Source organism: Hylobates moloch, unplaced genomic scaffold, assembly GCF_009828535.3.
Source record: "Hylobates moloch isolate HMO894 unplaced genomic scaffold, HMol_V3 SCAFFOLD_13, whole genome shotgun sequence".
In the NCBI taxonomy this organism is placed as follows: domain Eukaryota; kingdom Metazoa; phylum Chordata; class Mammalia; order Primates; family Hylobatidae; genus Hylobates; species Hylobates moloch.
In genome coordinates, this window is record NW_026652288.1 from 67,581,238 (window position 1) to 67,597,353 (window position 16,116).

The 16,116-nt window shown below is 35.4% G+C and overlaps 1 protein-coding gene across 19 annotated transcripts in view; it reads left to right on the forward strand.

Moving 5' to 3' along the window:
* The window catches only part of MBNL1 (muscleblind like splicing regulator 1), a 219,744-nt gene that overhangs the window by 34,949 nt on the left and 168,679 nt on the right, over positions 1–16,116 (forward strand). The gene's annotated exons all lie outside the window — the stretch shown is intronic.

A 16,116-nucleotide genomic window follows, 5' to 3' on the forward strand; every position in this document is an offset into this window, starting at 1 on the left:
GGCACACTAATACTCATTGCATGTAGATTTGAGACCTACTCCAAGTTAATTCTGGAAAGACTCAGTGAAGAAGATAAGATGTGGAAGAGGTTTTTTTTAAGCATTGTGGTCATAAAAGAGCAGACTTTGGAATGGACTTTGAAGTTTCACTAGCTTTAAAAGGAGGGATATATCAAATAGCCTAATCTGCCTGTGTGGTTTGCTCAGTATTAGTTCTACTCATACCTAATACCCTCTGCCCCAGCACTCGCCAAGATCAGCAAAATCTACTTTTAGACTCAAAATCATTACCACCTGTGAAGTTTCTGATGTCGCTTCTGAGTGACATAGCACTCTGTCAATTGCTCTGTTGGATGGCTTTGCTGAATGGCACCTTTTAAGAAGTGCCTTGAGCCCCAAAAGAGTTTCAAATGCTCTTGTAATCTATTCAGCTGCATAATTGAAGATATTAGGGTACTCCAATTCATTTTTTCATCACTAAAACATAGAAATCTGTTGCCAACATTAAAATAGACAAACATATCATTGAAAATTTAATAGCTCTGCATTCACTTGGAGATTTCCGATAAACTTTTCTCACTTCCCCCCAAATCCCTAGTAGTTAGAGCATGTCCATGTGTGTATGTATGCATGTTTTTGTGTCATATCCCTATGTGTCTATATATATATTCCATAAATGATTGTGAAGTAGTACACAAGTTGTAGCTAAAAATGAAATAGAATAAATGTATGAAGCTAAGGGATCCATTCTCCAACTAATGAGTTAGTTGACAAATTTGCTCTGAAATATTGATATCATTTTGTGGTTCCCTGTATTGAATACAAGTGTGGGCTTGTGAAAATATGGTATCCACAGACCCTAAGTAGAAACAAAATAAAGGTATTCTAATATACCTATGCAAATTTAAAGTTTCAACTTATTCATATAACAGTTTTCTGCTTGTCAGTGACCTGATATCAATGGATTTGAAAATGATTTTACCTTTAAGTACCAAGAATTCTTAGGGATACGTGTGTGTGTGTGTGTGTGTGTGTGTGTGTGTGTGTATTCAGATTAAAGATTCTGTGCTAATATACTAATTTTTTGGCAAGAAAATTAAGCACCTATATTTCAGTTTAATAGTACTATGGTAAATGAAATATATTAAACATGCAGATTCTGTTACATTCACCTAATATTAATTTGAATTTTTAATATTCTAGGCTCTGTGCTAGATATTGAATACATAATGGTAAACATAAACAGATAGTAAACAGTTATAAAATTTAGACGTCTCTCAATTTTCAAATTGGCCATTGCAGAAATAGTGACATTTTATTAGGTTTTGTTGCCACAAGATTTTCAATAATTAAAAAAAATTATTTATAGATGCCAGTAAATATTTATTTTACAGCATCTACCAATGTTAGATTTACTATGCATGAAGGAAGGATTTTATTTTCATGTAAAGAAAAATGCCATTTTATGCTTAGAATCAATGCTTTACAAATAAACAAGAGAAATAGCATCACAAAATAATACGGGAAGAGAAAACTCATTTTGAGCAGCAGCAAAATATTGTGAGTTTAAAAGGTCAGGCCAGTACAGGAGGCTCCAGTTTTGCCACTCACTATGCAGAATGCTGTGACAGCCAGGGCTGATACAGCTGAAAATATCTGCAGCTTTGGAAGCCTTGTAAGTTTCAGAAGGTCATTTTGGCATCCTGATAGGAGCACAGATTCACATGGAAGGTCAAACTGGACAGCCAGGCAGGAAGATAGGTTGCTGAACCCAGTGCTTGCAGATTTTAGAGCAATCACCAACTGCAGTAACTGGGTTTTTTAATTCAATGCAGCCATCTTTCATTGTAATATTTATTGAGGAATGAGCTTTACTTGGTGGGGAAATTATAAATTACCTTTTCTCTTCTGAAACCTAAGTGTTGCATCTACAACTTTCCCAGGTACCAAGACAAACGTTACTTTAATTTTATTTACGTGTGATGTATATCCCATCAAGCTTACAAAAGTAAAGTGCGCATCAGATAGGACTGTTGTTGTTGTTGGTTTTTTTTAATCAATTAGAAGGCAAAGAAATGAAATAAGTACTTAAGATGAAATTGAGCACTAAATTTATCTCTCAGCTTCCTGGCAACTGAAGCAGAAGCTTTAGGAAGTAAAAAAGTCCCGAGTTTATTTAATAAGATTTCTTCAGATCCCATATACTGTCTTATTCTTAGCCCTTTGGGTGTTTAAATATTCTGACTGCCCTTGGGTGAAGTCTTGAATGGGTGAATTCCAATTACTTAAAAAGTGAAGGCTGAATTCTTTAGCCTACCTTTAAGGCCCTTACTGATTTGGCTTCAGCCCAAAGTTCCAGGGTCATCTTCTTCCAGCCCCATTACATACAGGTGTTCCATACAGACCAGTTTTCCCAGTGTTCATATGCAGTGCTTTCCCACATCCCTGCCATTACTGTCTGGATTTCTACAGTCTGGATTTCTACTCCTTTTTGTCTCTAACCAAATGAAACTTGTCCTTCCAGACCAACCTTACATTTCTTATCCCTTTTGAAACTACCCCTGACCTCTCTTTTTAACTTACTAAGCTTTCTTGTTACTTCTACTGTGTACTTCTCGCTTTCTTTTTTATATATAGTTATTTGTGTGTTAGTTTTATACCTTTAATTAAACATCAAATTCTTAAAGGCTGGATCCAAGTATTCTCGCTATGTCTAGGCTACATGTAAAAGGTGGTCAATACACAGTTAATATAATCAATACACATATTTTATGTGTATTATATATTGTTAATGAATATATTTATTCATTTAATAAAGTTACTGTTGAATGTATTTGAATTTCTTGAAGGAAAACATTTCTTTTCCTAGGATAGTGGGGAACAAAGAAAGAAAACCTAAAAAAAGAAGCACAATTAGAGAAACACACTCCTGTGTTTTTTCTCAGGAAATATTTTGAGGCAGCAGAACCAAGATTGTAATTTTTTTAATTGTTTTGACTTTGGGTTTTCTTTTTATAAGTCAACTTAATATTTGTGATTTCTCTGTGCCAAAAAGTAACCAATATTAATAGAGAACAGCTTTAGGTACATGTAAAAGAAAAAAATTATTTATGCCATTTCAAATCCTCAGTGCTTTCTTTCTGACAGATGTTTAATGGTTTTATCAGCTGTTAATTAGGTTGGTGCAAAAGTAATTGCGGTTTTAAAAACGATTGCAAAAACTGAAATTACTTTTGCACCACCCTAATAAAAAATTGGCCTGACTATATGGCTTTGAAATGTTTCAGACAGTATTCTCTCTCCTTCATTGCTCTTCAAATACTGTTTTAGTAGTTTATATCAGTCTTACTGTATGCATAGTCAGCATACATCAGTTTTATACTTTTAAAGCGGCACTGCATTTTACCTATGTGGAAGTTTTCCGCGGACATATTTTAAGCTTCTCTAAGAAAAGCTCTGAAGAAAATGTAGGCTCCTGTTGCTCGGAGGGCTGATGAATAAATTTAAAAAATCATGCTCAAAAACCACTTCCTTGACAATTAATCTTTCAAAATCAGCTACTGAGTATTTAGAACTTCATAATCTATTCAAAATTGATTAACAATCTTAATTGAGAAGATATTTGTATCTGAAGTGTAGAATTTTCTTGTCTCCAGGTATACATTATTAATGTTTAGTGTCTAGCCCATGGACATAAAAGAGCAATAGCATCCGTTCTCAGCTCTGTAAAAGAGACCATCTTATCTTCTCTAGAATCAATATTCAGGGGTTTCTCCTTCACTTACACACACCTCACTCTGAGCTAAACACAAGCAATGCAGTAGTGGTACCTCCAATAAATCCCACTCACCCCCTATCTCTCTCCCTTCTTTTGGCTTCAGTTGTGTGTATTAGTAGTCATTGTCATTTCTACCAAGTTTGGTATTAAATTGCTAGCATGTGTCGTGAATGAAGTTTTACATTTGAAATCAGAAAAGCTGATTTGGAGTCCTGGTTCTTCCATTTATTTAGCGTAGGGAGTTTAATAGGTCAGTCATTTAACCATTCAAGCCTCAATTTATTTGTTCACAAATGAGCAAAATAATATAACCAACCATCTCTTAGAGTTGTGAGGAACAAATAGTAATTAGGATGAAAATAAATTGTATGTCAACATATAAAATATTATTTGCTATTTTTGAATAATAGAATGTATAAGTTGTTGGGGGAAAAGTAAATTTCTGTGCTTGGATTCTTCAGTTGGAACTTTTTTTTTTTTTCAATTTTTTTTTGAGACAGGGTCTCCCTCTGTTGCCCAGGCTGGAGTGCAGTGGCATGATCTCATCTTACTGCGGCCTCCCGGGCTCAAACAATCCCCCTACCTCAGCCTCCCAAGTAGCTGGTACTGCAGGCATGCACCACCGTGCCTGGTATTTTCTGTAGAGACGGAGGTCTCACTGTGTTGTTCAGGCTGGTCTCGAACTCTTGGGCTCAAGCAGTACTCCCGCCTTGGTCTCTCAAAATGCTGCGATTACAGGTATGAGCCACTGTGTCCATCCTGAAACTTTTTTTTTTTAATTAAAGAACCAAATGAACACCTTGCAGATTTTATGTGTAAGCCAGAAAGAAAGCTCAGTACATGTATAGAATGTAGCACAAGCCAACTTTTCAAAAATTAATCTTTTTAAGGGGCATTATGTAATGAAGGAGCATACATTTTTAGTTTTATCCAGGATAAAAGTGGTTCTTTTTCCCCCTATTAACTTTAACACAGAGGTTTTACTTTAATTTAAATTCCAAGTACTAGGTTTTTGTTGTATATGAAGAAAACAATTTGACTAAATCCAATGTAAATGTTTTTCCTTATTCTTTGGGGGCACACACATACACACATTAATCCTTATTTTATATTTTATTTATAATATACATATTTAATTATATTTTATTTATAATATAAACATTTAATTATATTTTATTTATATTATAAATAATTATATTTTATAATATAAATAATTATATTTTGTAGGTTGAATAGGTTCCTCGTTTATCTTCTTTGCAAAATAATTTTATTGTTATAAATTGTTCTTATTATAGGCAATAAATAAGGAACCTAAATATCACAATCTGTAAAGCATTTTATTTGTGATTTTATATGATAGTTCATTAGACATTAGATAGGAAAGTATGGAAAGTTTTGAGATTGCTACATGATTGCTCTTTTAATTTGTCCAATGTATTCCTTTAAATGTTGTGAGGGATTTTTTTACCAGTGAAGTAGCTTTTGCATGCTAAGTTGTAGTGAACTGCTGGGCAGAACTAAAACATAAATGGTTTGAGGCATGATTAATAGTTGTATATGGTGGCCGGGCATGGTGGCTCACGCCTGTAATCCCAGCACTTTGGGAGGCCGAGGCGGGTGGATCACGAGGTCAGGAGATTGAGACCATCCTGGCTAACACGGTGAAACCCCGTCTCTACTGAAAATACAAAAATTAGCTGGGCGTGGTGGCAGGTGCCTGTAGTCCCAGCTATTTAGGAGGCTGAGGCAGGAGAATGGCATGAACCCAAGTGGAGCTTGCAGTGAGCCGAGATCGCACCACTGCACTCCAGCGTGGGCGACAGTGTGAGACTCCGTCTCAAAAAAAAAAAAAAAAAGGTTGTATATGGTGTAGTATCTTAGAGTGATGTGCAGTGGCATGCATGATTTAAAATAATATTAATAATCATAACAGAGCTTTTTTGTAACATTTTATAAGCATACTAGTTTACCGAAGTAGTTGATAGAATATAATCGAAGATCGTGGCACCAAATCTTTAAACAGGCCATTTTATCAGAGAAGATACTCTGGTTTCTTAGGTAAAGTTATAGGGTAGAAACACACTAAGCAATCTCTGGAAGAGTAATATTTTAGCCTTGATTGATTACGGTTGCCAAAATTTAATGGAATTAAAAATAACCTGGGAAAACGTAGATTCCTGGTTTCTATCTTCAGTAGGCCTAGGGTAGGTCCCAGGAACAGTATATATTTTTAAAAGTTACCCACGAGTGACTGATTCAGATAATCCAATAATCTTTCTGGAGCATCAGTATCCCAGAGAAACAAATGTTACTGTTAATAAACAATTTACAATTATTTCAGTTTATTAGCTAGCTACGATTGCATTCTGATTTGCTGTGGAAAGCTGGTCATTACTTTTTAAGAGCATATGATGCTGATGGAAACATGCAGAACTTTAATCGCTGTCTCATTAAAAGGATGTAGTTTATTCTTTGTGTTTCCTTGTTACAGCTTTTCCAGAATGCACAGAACCTTATATGCAATTAAAATAATTAAGAAAAAGGTTTAGCAAAGGAACTAAATCTCATGCTCCCTTATAGTTTCTGTTCAATATGCATTCTCTTTTGAAAGTACAAATTTGTAATAATAAAATCTTTGATCTCCTCTCCCGAGAAGCCTAACTTTATTTATACTCTGACAACATGGTAAAATCACACTGTCAAAATAAAAGCATTGGAAATGCTCACATTCTGCCAACCAACCGTATTTGAAGTCTTTTAAAAATTCACTTTCAGGTACTTTATTCTGTAGACTGTTATTTAATAACTAAGAAAGAGAGTTTGAGGAGGACAAAGTGAGGGCGGAATGTTTTTATTTTCCAAGAGGACATACATGCAAAGGCATAATCATACCAGAGTATATACCTATCTTGGTTATTTCAATTAGAAGCGCATGCTGCTTCAGGGAGACTCCCCACTCCTGACTCAGGAATGACTACAAGTGGAACCCCAGCCTCAGGGAAAATTACTACATGGGAAAATATGCTTGGGCCTACATGAGTTTTCCAGAGTTCTTTTGTGCCTTAGCTAGTTTGATAATGCTTTGCATTATGTATAGCAGTTGTCAGAAACCATTTCCTTTAATCAATTAGCATCTAAAAAAGGAAGGGGTAGCAGTTATTTTCTGACACTTGTAGATAAAATGTATTAAAAAAAGCATTCCCTTACTCTTATGACATAGTGTTGTCAGAGATTTCCCAAATACAACATGCCCTGCAGATTCTTAAAACTACACATTTTCTTTTTGTTAATAAGAAAATAACAATAAAGTATTTATTGTCTGTTTTGATACTCTGTCAACCCAAACATTTATTCCAAATTCCAGCCTCTGTTTCTTTGTAAATAATTACAACATGCAAATACTGTGATTGTTTTAGGAATGAAATGCTACGTTTTGATGCAACAGGAGTTGAAAAACTGATTTTACAAATGTTTCCATTGATTAGCTGCTATATGAGGGCGAACAGTTGAAAATATTTTGGAAAAATACAAAAACAGGCTTTCATTTCTATTTATAGGAAAACAGACGTACTTTTTTTGCATGTTCCCACAGAGAAATTTACAGTGTAGATAAAGTACAGCATAGGCTTAACAAATATAGAAAAATATGTTATTGACTCTTGGTGGAAGTACATATCGGTAAAGGTTTTCTTAAAGTTTTTTTATTCTGGTTCAAAGTTAATACATATATGAATACACTTCATGTTCTAAGGATTTTTATTATTAAAATCACTCAAATATAAGCATAGCTTTTTATATGTAATTTCAGCATTGATTAAAAGAGTGAAAAGTGGGCATTAACTTAGTTGACTACTGATAACAAAATGGACATATAGTGGAGTAGTATATAATTGTTAACAAGTAATTATATTGATCTGTTTCTATTGACATAGAAAGATCATTAATATATTTTATATTGTAGAATATTAACATAATTTGTTCTTTAATCTCTGGACCCAGTTAGGTATGTGAATTATGTGAAACCTTCTTCAAAGGATATTTAAGTTACATTGAAGTGAAAATAGGAGTTGTCAATGCATGTCTTTGTTTTGTGGCGTATCTTAGTCTTTTAAACCAGGGAAAAACAACCGGGTCTTGAGTCACTGTTAGTCAGTGAAAACATTATTCTTGTTTGTGAGCATATGTGAATTTGTTACTTTTTTTGAAAAAAAGTCAAGTTAAACTGAGGTATCTTGTTATGAAGAATATATATTATTATGAGGAATATATTCCATTAACATTGGTATATTTTTTAAAAGTATGTTTGAGATTATTCATTAAAAAGTAATCCTTAAGGTCAGTTGTGTAAGTCAATAGAAATATCCATAGGATTGTAATGTTAAACTGTGTAGCACCTGTGTGGCTTGAGTATTTGTAAGTTTGGAATAAGAAATATGTTAGTGAAATAATAGGGACTTTTACTGATTATATGGAATGGAGGAAATATTTGTGTATTATGTTGTGTCATGAGAAGTTCACTAATTTGTTTTTTTAGGATACATTCAAGCAATTCCATATTCATTCGTAATTGGTTTTAGTCATTGTATTCTGAAGAATAATTATTTTAGGTCTTTTTATTTATTTATAGGCATAGATTTTTATATACCTTTTTTCATAATGATTAATAATTACGTATTTTGGGCCATATTCGATATAAATAAGCTAATACAATTTTCCTGATTGAGGTTATCATGCCAGGTTTAAAATCAGAGATTTGGAAATTCAAATTCTATTTGTTAAGCTAAAGCTTCTGTAGTCAGATTTAGTGAGTAGTATTGAGGGCAATTATCACATTAAATTTTTAGAAATTCTGAACAGTGTGGCAACTATTAAGTTTGATCCTAATGAGATATGCTTTATATTTTTGGCAGGTTTTTTTAAAAATTATATCTGTCATTTTTTTCACATGTTGATTTTGTAATTTATCCTACTTGAGTCTGCTAAAATAGGAAAAAAACATAGGTTAATTATGGAGAAGATCTTATAACTATTGGTTGTGAGAATGATTTCTGTGTGAGAGGGAAAGTTGGAATAGAGGGGCAAAGAGGTACAAAATGCAGCAAATTTCACCAATGTATGAGGTGCTGTGGAAATATTTTCTTAGTTCTGTGATCAATTAACTTCATACTTATTTTTGTGTTGTGCAATAATGTCATTAGGGATGCACAGATGAATTTGCTACCATTATTTAAGCAGTGAGCATCGTATTTTAAATGTTTTAGGCAGAGGTGCCACCAACCTCAGCAAGAAGCTTGGTGATGTTCAGAAGATACAGTGGTTAAATATGAAAACTATGATTTTGGCCCTTAGTTACTGTGTCAAATAAAATAATACTCATTTAAGTAAGCTTTAGAATCAAAGTCTATAATCAGGGCATTGTAACGGGAATAACAGTATTACTGTGTATTGCATTTCATTTAGCATTCACATTTTTGTTGTGTTAGTTCTACATTGAGAGACTCGGGTTGGGTCACTGTACCATTCTTCCTGAAAATTGCCAAGATGATGAGATTTGATTTTTCTACCATTTAGCTATTGAGCACATAACAGCATTTTAAATTTTGCTGTAGTCTGTGTTCTGATTCCCTATTTACTATTTTGAAATATTAAATGATATGGACAGATCGGATATGTCTACCTGAGGCTAACAAGATAATGTCTTTATGTAATATATAGGTAAATAAAACACTAATTAGGAGTAGTGCTTTTTCTTGTAGAACAATTAAGTAGCATTCACAGTTTTATCTCATTATACCTTCTTGTAGAAGGAAATGTTAAAATACTTCCTCTTTGAATAGCATCAGAAAAAATTCAGTGTTTCTTTTGCTGGAATTGAAGACCGGTTCTGTCAGAATTTCACAGATAATTATTTAAATATTTTAAATTTGCAAAGCCACATAAATCTGTTTCGAATATTCCGTGGCTCAAAATATCTTTCTTCAACTTCATAATCAAGGAGGTATTTAAATATGTTGCTATTTTAACTTCATCGCCTCATGTTCTCTTTCCAATGAGTGACGTTTGATGCTGGTTTCATTCACTTATAAAGGTGACATCTCCAATATACTAAACCATATAGCTTAAGCATTGTAATTTGTCGAAAATACAAACTAGTCTGATATACTAAGAAAAATATTCAGTCATACCACAAATATTAATTGTTTGCTTCCTCTGGGCCAGGCACTGTTTTGGTGATCTGTTTCTATTAATGGAGAACTAGCGTAACCACTGCATTCTCTCATGGAGCTTACATTTTTGTGGCAAAGGCAAATGATAAGCAGATAGCGAGTTAAGTGTGTAATATTACTCTGCTTTATTCACAGTACTACGTAGTATTAGGTGGGGTTTTTTTGTTTGTTTTGTTTTTTGAGACGAGGTCTCACTCTGTTACCTAGGCTAGAGTGCAGTGGCTCAGTCATAACTTATCTTCATATCTTGAACTCCTGGGCTCAAGCAGTACTCCCATTTCAGCCTCCCAAGTTACCGGGACCACAAGCACATGCCATCATGTGTGGCTAATTTTTTAAAATTTGTTTTCTGTAGAGATGGGGTCTCACTGTGTTGCTCTGGCTGGAAGTGTAATGTTATGTACTTCTCTCAAAACGAGTCTGGACTGCTGTTGGGAGGAACAGAAGGTTGGGTGCTTTGGATGGTGGAGAAGATAACTTTGCAGTAGGGACTTGGATGAAGGCCTATTGGGGTATAGAGCTAGTATGCAAAGTGCAGTGATTCATTGTGATAATTATCTTCTAGTGAGCTAAAACCTATTACATTTTTTAAAATTTTGCCTGATATAGGAATTAATTCAAAATTCACTTTTAAATCATTGTCTATATAGAAGCTTTATGTTCTGTTTTGTCCTAAATATAAATACTTAAGGATCAACAATCATTTTCTAATTTGAATGCAGTTTAGTTGCCTCTGGAATTCTAATCTTTGGCAGTAGTGTGTCACCTAACTAACACTCCTTCATTATCCTTCCTACAGTAGACCACTAGGTGATTTAGGGAACCAAACTGTTGAATGGATCAGAATTCTAAAAGACTGCTTCGACAGAGCTTAGATTACTTACTTGAGTTAGTAAACACAATCTTCCTTTCTTGGCAGCAGCTAGTCTGAAATGTGGGAGATCAGCAGGCCACATTGGCAGTCTCTATGCCGTTCCAGAGGATGTGTGATTGAAAGTTATCTTTTTCTTTGCAGTATTGCTAAAACTTAGTCATTTACATATCTCCTTCATGACTTTTATTTATATATAGTCTGTTAGGTATATGCGTGTGTATATGTATATATTCTTTAAATCTTTTTTAAAAATTTATTTAATTAATACTGCTTTTTTTTTTCAGACAGGGTCTCACTCTGTTGCCCAGGTTGGAGTGCAGTGGTGTGATCATGGCTTACTGCAGCCTTGACATCCTGTGCTCAAGCAGTCCTCCTGCCTCAGCCTCCTAAGTAGCTGGGACTACAGGCATTTGTCACCTGCCTGGCTAATTTTTGTATTTTTTGTAGATATAGGGTCCTACTATGTTGTTCAGGCTGGTCTCGAACACCTGGCCTCAAGCAATCCTCCACTTCAGCCTCCCAAAGTGTTGGATTACAGGCGTGAGCCACGGTGCCCGGCCCTTTAAATTTGTAAATTAAACTTTAATTTCTTCCTAAGTTATAATACTGATGGAATCACAGACCAGACACACTAGTTTTAGCATTCTAATCCATCTGTTAAAATTATGTTGTTTGTGCATCGCCTGAAATTGCCATGGGTACTGCTGGTAGTGTGTTTACCCCTCACTGAGAAATACTTACCTCTGCTTTTTGCTGTGTGGAGTTGAATAGTGCTGAAGGCTGAACTGTCATTCAGATGACAGTTCTTCCCATATAATATATAACATCTTTGTTACTCTACTTAGCACCTTAGTGAATACAGAGATGGCTGTACAGCCTCCAGAAATGCTAAGTTGGTTGTTTGTATGTGGAAATCTCTGTTAATATTTGGGACAAACCCTGGGAATAATTGTGTGAGCAAACTTAGTTTACTAAAGAACTGCATTGCTAATTATGGACTTGTTGACACCAGTGAGCCAGGGGAAGAAGTTGTGGTTTTGGGCAAGGGGTTCTTTCTTATCAACTCCAAACTTACAGGGTGAAGTTAGCTATCTCTTTCAGTTAGATTGAAACTATCTTAATAAACAAAAATCATAATAAAGGACCTCAAAAAATTACTTAGTTAACTTCCTCAATATATACCTTATATCAACATTAAAAGCATATTAAATAAAAAAATTACCAGCTAACTACTCTGGGATGTGACTGGACTGATTGCCTGTATTTGCTTTAGAAGAACTTTTGCAATGATTAGTAAACATATGTGAGCAAGAAATTTAACCTTGCTCATAGAGGCCATCCAGTTCTCCAAAAGAGAATTTCATTTTCATACCTTGTAAGCATCTCATTGTCTTCTATAGCAGTAGGTATGTGACTCTTAAATAGGCATTCATATGAAGCCATATATATATGTAATTTTTAAGAATAATTGTTGAAAGAATAAGAATAATTTCATTCTTCTTTATCCTTTTCTCGGTTTTTATTATCTCTGTCATTTCAAATTTTCATTTCTTTCCTTTTTATTTTCTCCCTTATATTTATCTTAAAGTAGAATATATACATGATTTCTGATATCATTCAAAAAGAAATTGGTTCTTGTGACAGAATATTAGTGTTGTAGATGATGTCAGATAAAGCAAGAAACTATAGCGTTTGTAATGTGATCAGTAGGTTAAAGAGGGACTGCTGTCAGCTATTATTCAGATTTTTAAGTTCGATTCTTTTTTTTTTTTTGAGGCGGAGTCTCGCTCTGTCACCCAGGCTGGAGTGCTGTGGCGTGATCTCGGCTCACTGCAAGCGCTGCCTCCCGGGTTCACACCATTCTCCTGCCTCAGCCTCCCGAGTAGCTGGGACTACAGGCGCCTGCCACCACGCCCGGCTAATTTTTTGTATTTTTTAGTAGAGACGGGGTTTCACCGTCTTAGCCAGGATGATCTTGATCTCCTGACCTCGTGATCTGCCTGCCTCGGCCTCCCAAAGTGCTAGGATTACAGGCGTGAGCCACCGTGCCCGGCCTTAAGTTTGATTCTTACAATATTTTTGTTGTTCAGAGAAGTTTATTATAATGTATTGAAATATAGGTCAGATATTTACCTCAGAAGCAATGTACCCGTTAGTAGAAATCTTTCCTTTAATAATTATTTACAGACAAAATTTATTTTAGGCCAAATATGTTTGCAAGAATTCTCACAATCTGGACATTACCCACATATCTTTAAACATTATATCTATCTATAGAACAAACCCCATTACTTAAAGTAATGTTTTGTGAATTCAATATTGATCCAAATTCTATAAAATCTTAATTTACCAAAAGAGATTTCCATTTTTTGAAATTCTTTTTTTAATATAAAGAAGGAATATTAAACAATAATCTGATATCAGCAGTTTAGTGAAATTGATCTATAGGATATAATTTGAGTTTGTTACCCACAGTGCCCTATTTCAAGGGCAGGCACATACATTATCAGGTCCAGCTAGACTAATGCATAATGGCCAGTATCTGTTTTAATTGTTCAGTGTCTATGCCTGAACTAATTATTAATATTTGGGTTATCATCCTTGTCTATATCCTTTACAATTAAATGGTACAAATCTATGTTTACAATGCTTTCAATAGCACTTTTGAAGTAAATAGAATTTCTCTGCTACAGAAAATAAATATAATCAGAACACTGATTTGCAAGCATTTTAGTAATCAAAATATATTTTGTACTTGAGGGATTGTCTGTAACCTGGCAAAAAGGAAAAATAATCAACTCTAGAAATTAATTTTTAGTTGTATTTAGATATGACTACCAAGCAATGCAGATATTTCTTGGGGTATCAGTCTTCTTACATATATTGTCTGGATGCCATAGATCATGATTAAATAATCTATTTCGTCAGTGTTGGGACCACATTCTCCCAAACATGTTTATTTCTGTAAGTATGCATGAAGTTTACTCATTTATCAAACGTTTTTAAAAAAGATCTGTTATGTTCCAAGAACTGTGTAATGGGGGACACTGGACCTACACCCTGTTGTCAGGGCATATATAACATTGAGGGGGAGAGGTACGAAGAGATACAAAGTACCAAAAACATTCGGAGATGGAATAATGTTTAGCATAGTTGACCCAGTCCTATAGAGAAGGTGATTTTTGAACAGCAATTTAAACAAGGAGAAGGAATTTGCCAAGTTGCAGGGGTGAGGAAGTGTGTGTCAAACCAAACAGGGAGTTAGCATGTATCAAGTCCCAGGAGCTCACACATGTCTTGGCACCTGCCAGGAACCCTCAGCAACTCCTCTCCAGGGGGGATACAAGAGGTATAGCACTGGGAGAAGCAACAAGATAAAATGTGTCGGTTTGTTAAAAGGGAAAGGTTCAAGAAAGAGGGAGTTGTAAATCATGTTACGGGTCAAGTAAAGGCAAGAACAAAACATAGTCTTTGGACTTGGCTTTCCCAACAGCATTGATGACCTTTGCTGAGCAGTAAAGTAACGGGTGTGAAAGTCAGACTGATAAGGATTCAGAAGTGAATGGGAAAGGAAGAAGCAGAAAAACAGCATGGTAGATGACTGTTTAGATATTTGCCTGGGAAGGATGGATTAAGTGCATTAGGGAGAGGAGGATGCTAGCCAGGGCAGGGTCCTCTTCCTCCTGCCATGTCACTGTCTACATGTTGGAGTTTCTTCAGCACATTTGGAAGCTAAGAGAAGGAACTGCTGAAAGACAGGGCGTGCATATATAAAGGAGGCAGAAAAAGAACTAGGTCTTGAGAATGAATGAATCAAGGTGGAGGCTTGTGGAAGCTTAACCGTGGGCAGGAGGAGGGAGAACTGGGAGACCAAGAAAGATACAGAAGGATAGGTTAAAGACTCGTGGGTAGGAAGGTGAGAAAAAGTTCATGCTTAAGGGCTACTGTTATGGCTATGAAATATTCATGACACATAATATTATTATCCACTGTTGCTAATGAACATGGAGAAAGAGTAATGAAGTTTTAGAAAAGCTGCTGTGTGCAATGAGATAGGGAGCTGTCCAAGGACAGGGCTAGATTGTGAGGCAGTGAAAGGCCTACGTGACCCTGGAACATAATAATTTATAGAGGCAATGATTGTGTGTGTGTGTGTGTGTGTGTGTGTTTTCAAATGTTTGAGTGTGTTCATGTGTTGTATTCATATATGTGTTCATGTGTGTGTGTTTGTATATTTTGTACCCTAGAGGTAATCCAAATCCTGATGCAGTAATTGATAATTTAACTTACCAATATTTTCGGAACTCCATCTATTTTGCATCACTATACTAAACCATGGGGTTACCGAGATGAATAATGTATTTTTTCTGTCCTTAAAAACATATGGTCTAGTGGGTCAGATATATAAGAAAATAAAACACTGTATAGGGCATAGGTGCAGAGATAATTCAGAGAAGGCAGTATTAAGATATGGATGGACAGAGAGGTGGATAATGACATCTTGGTAGCTTTTTGGAGGAAGTGACATCTTAGCTGGCTTTAGAGGAAGAAAATAGTTACAGGTGAGGCACTTGAAGATTCTGAAGAGAAGGACTAAAGAGATTGTTGACCATGCAGGTGGTCCATTCTCAAGGCATGAAATCATTGAGTAATTCTTAATGCAGAACAAAGTTTCAGGAAGATAGACACAGCTTACGGTTTATGACTGGACCTTTGTTTTTGTTTTTTTTTTTTTTAATAGAAACTGGCATTAAGACCTAGAAACTTTTTTGAAAACCAAAATATTTCTTGAACACTGGGGATGAGGTTTTTTTTTTTTTTTCTTCTTGATGGAGTCTCGAACTGTCGTCCGGCCTGGAGTGCAGTGGCGCAATCTCGGCTGACTGCAACATCCACCTTCCAGGTTCTAAGTGATTCTCCTGCCTCAGCCTCCCAAGGAGCTGGGATTACAGGTGCCCGCCACCATGCCCGGCTAATTTTTTGTATTTTAGTATTTTTAGAGACGGGGTTTTGCCATGTTGACCAGGTTGGTCTTGAACACCTGACCTTGTGATCTGCCCGCCTTGGCCTCCCAAAGTGCTGGGATTACAGGTATGAGCCACTGTGCCCAGCCATGGGTTTTTAAATTTTTTTTTTAGACAGAAGTCTTGCTCTGTCACCCAGGCTGGAGTGCAGTGGTGCAATCTCAGCTCTCTGCAGCTTCCGCCTCCCGGGTTCAAGTGATTCTTCTGTCTCAG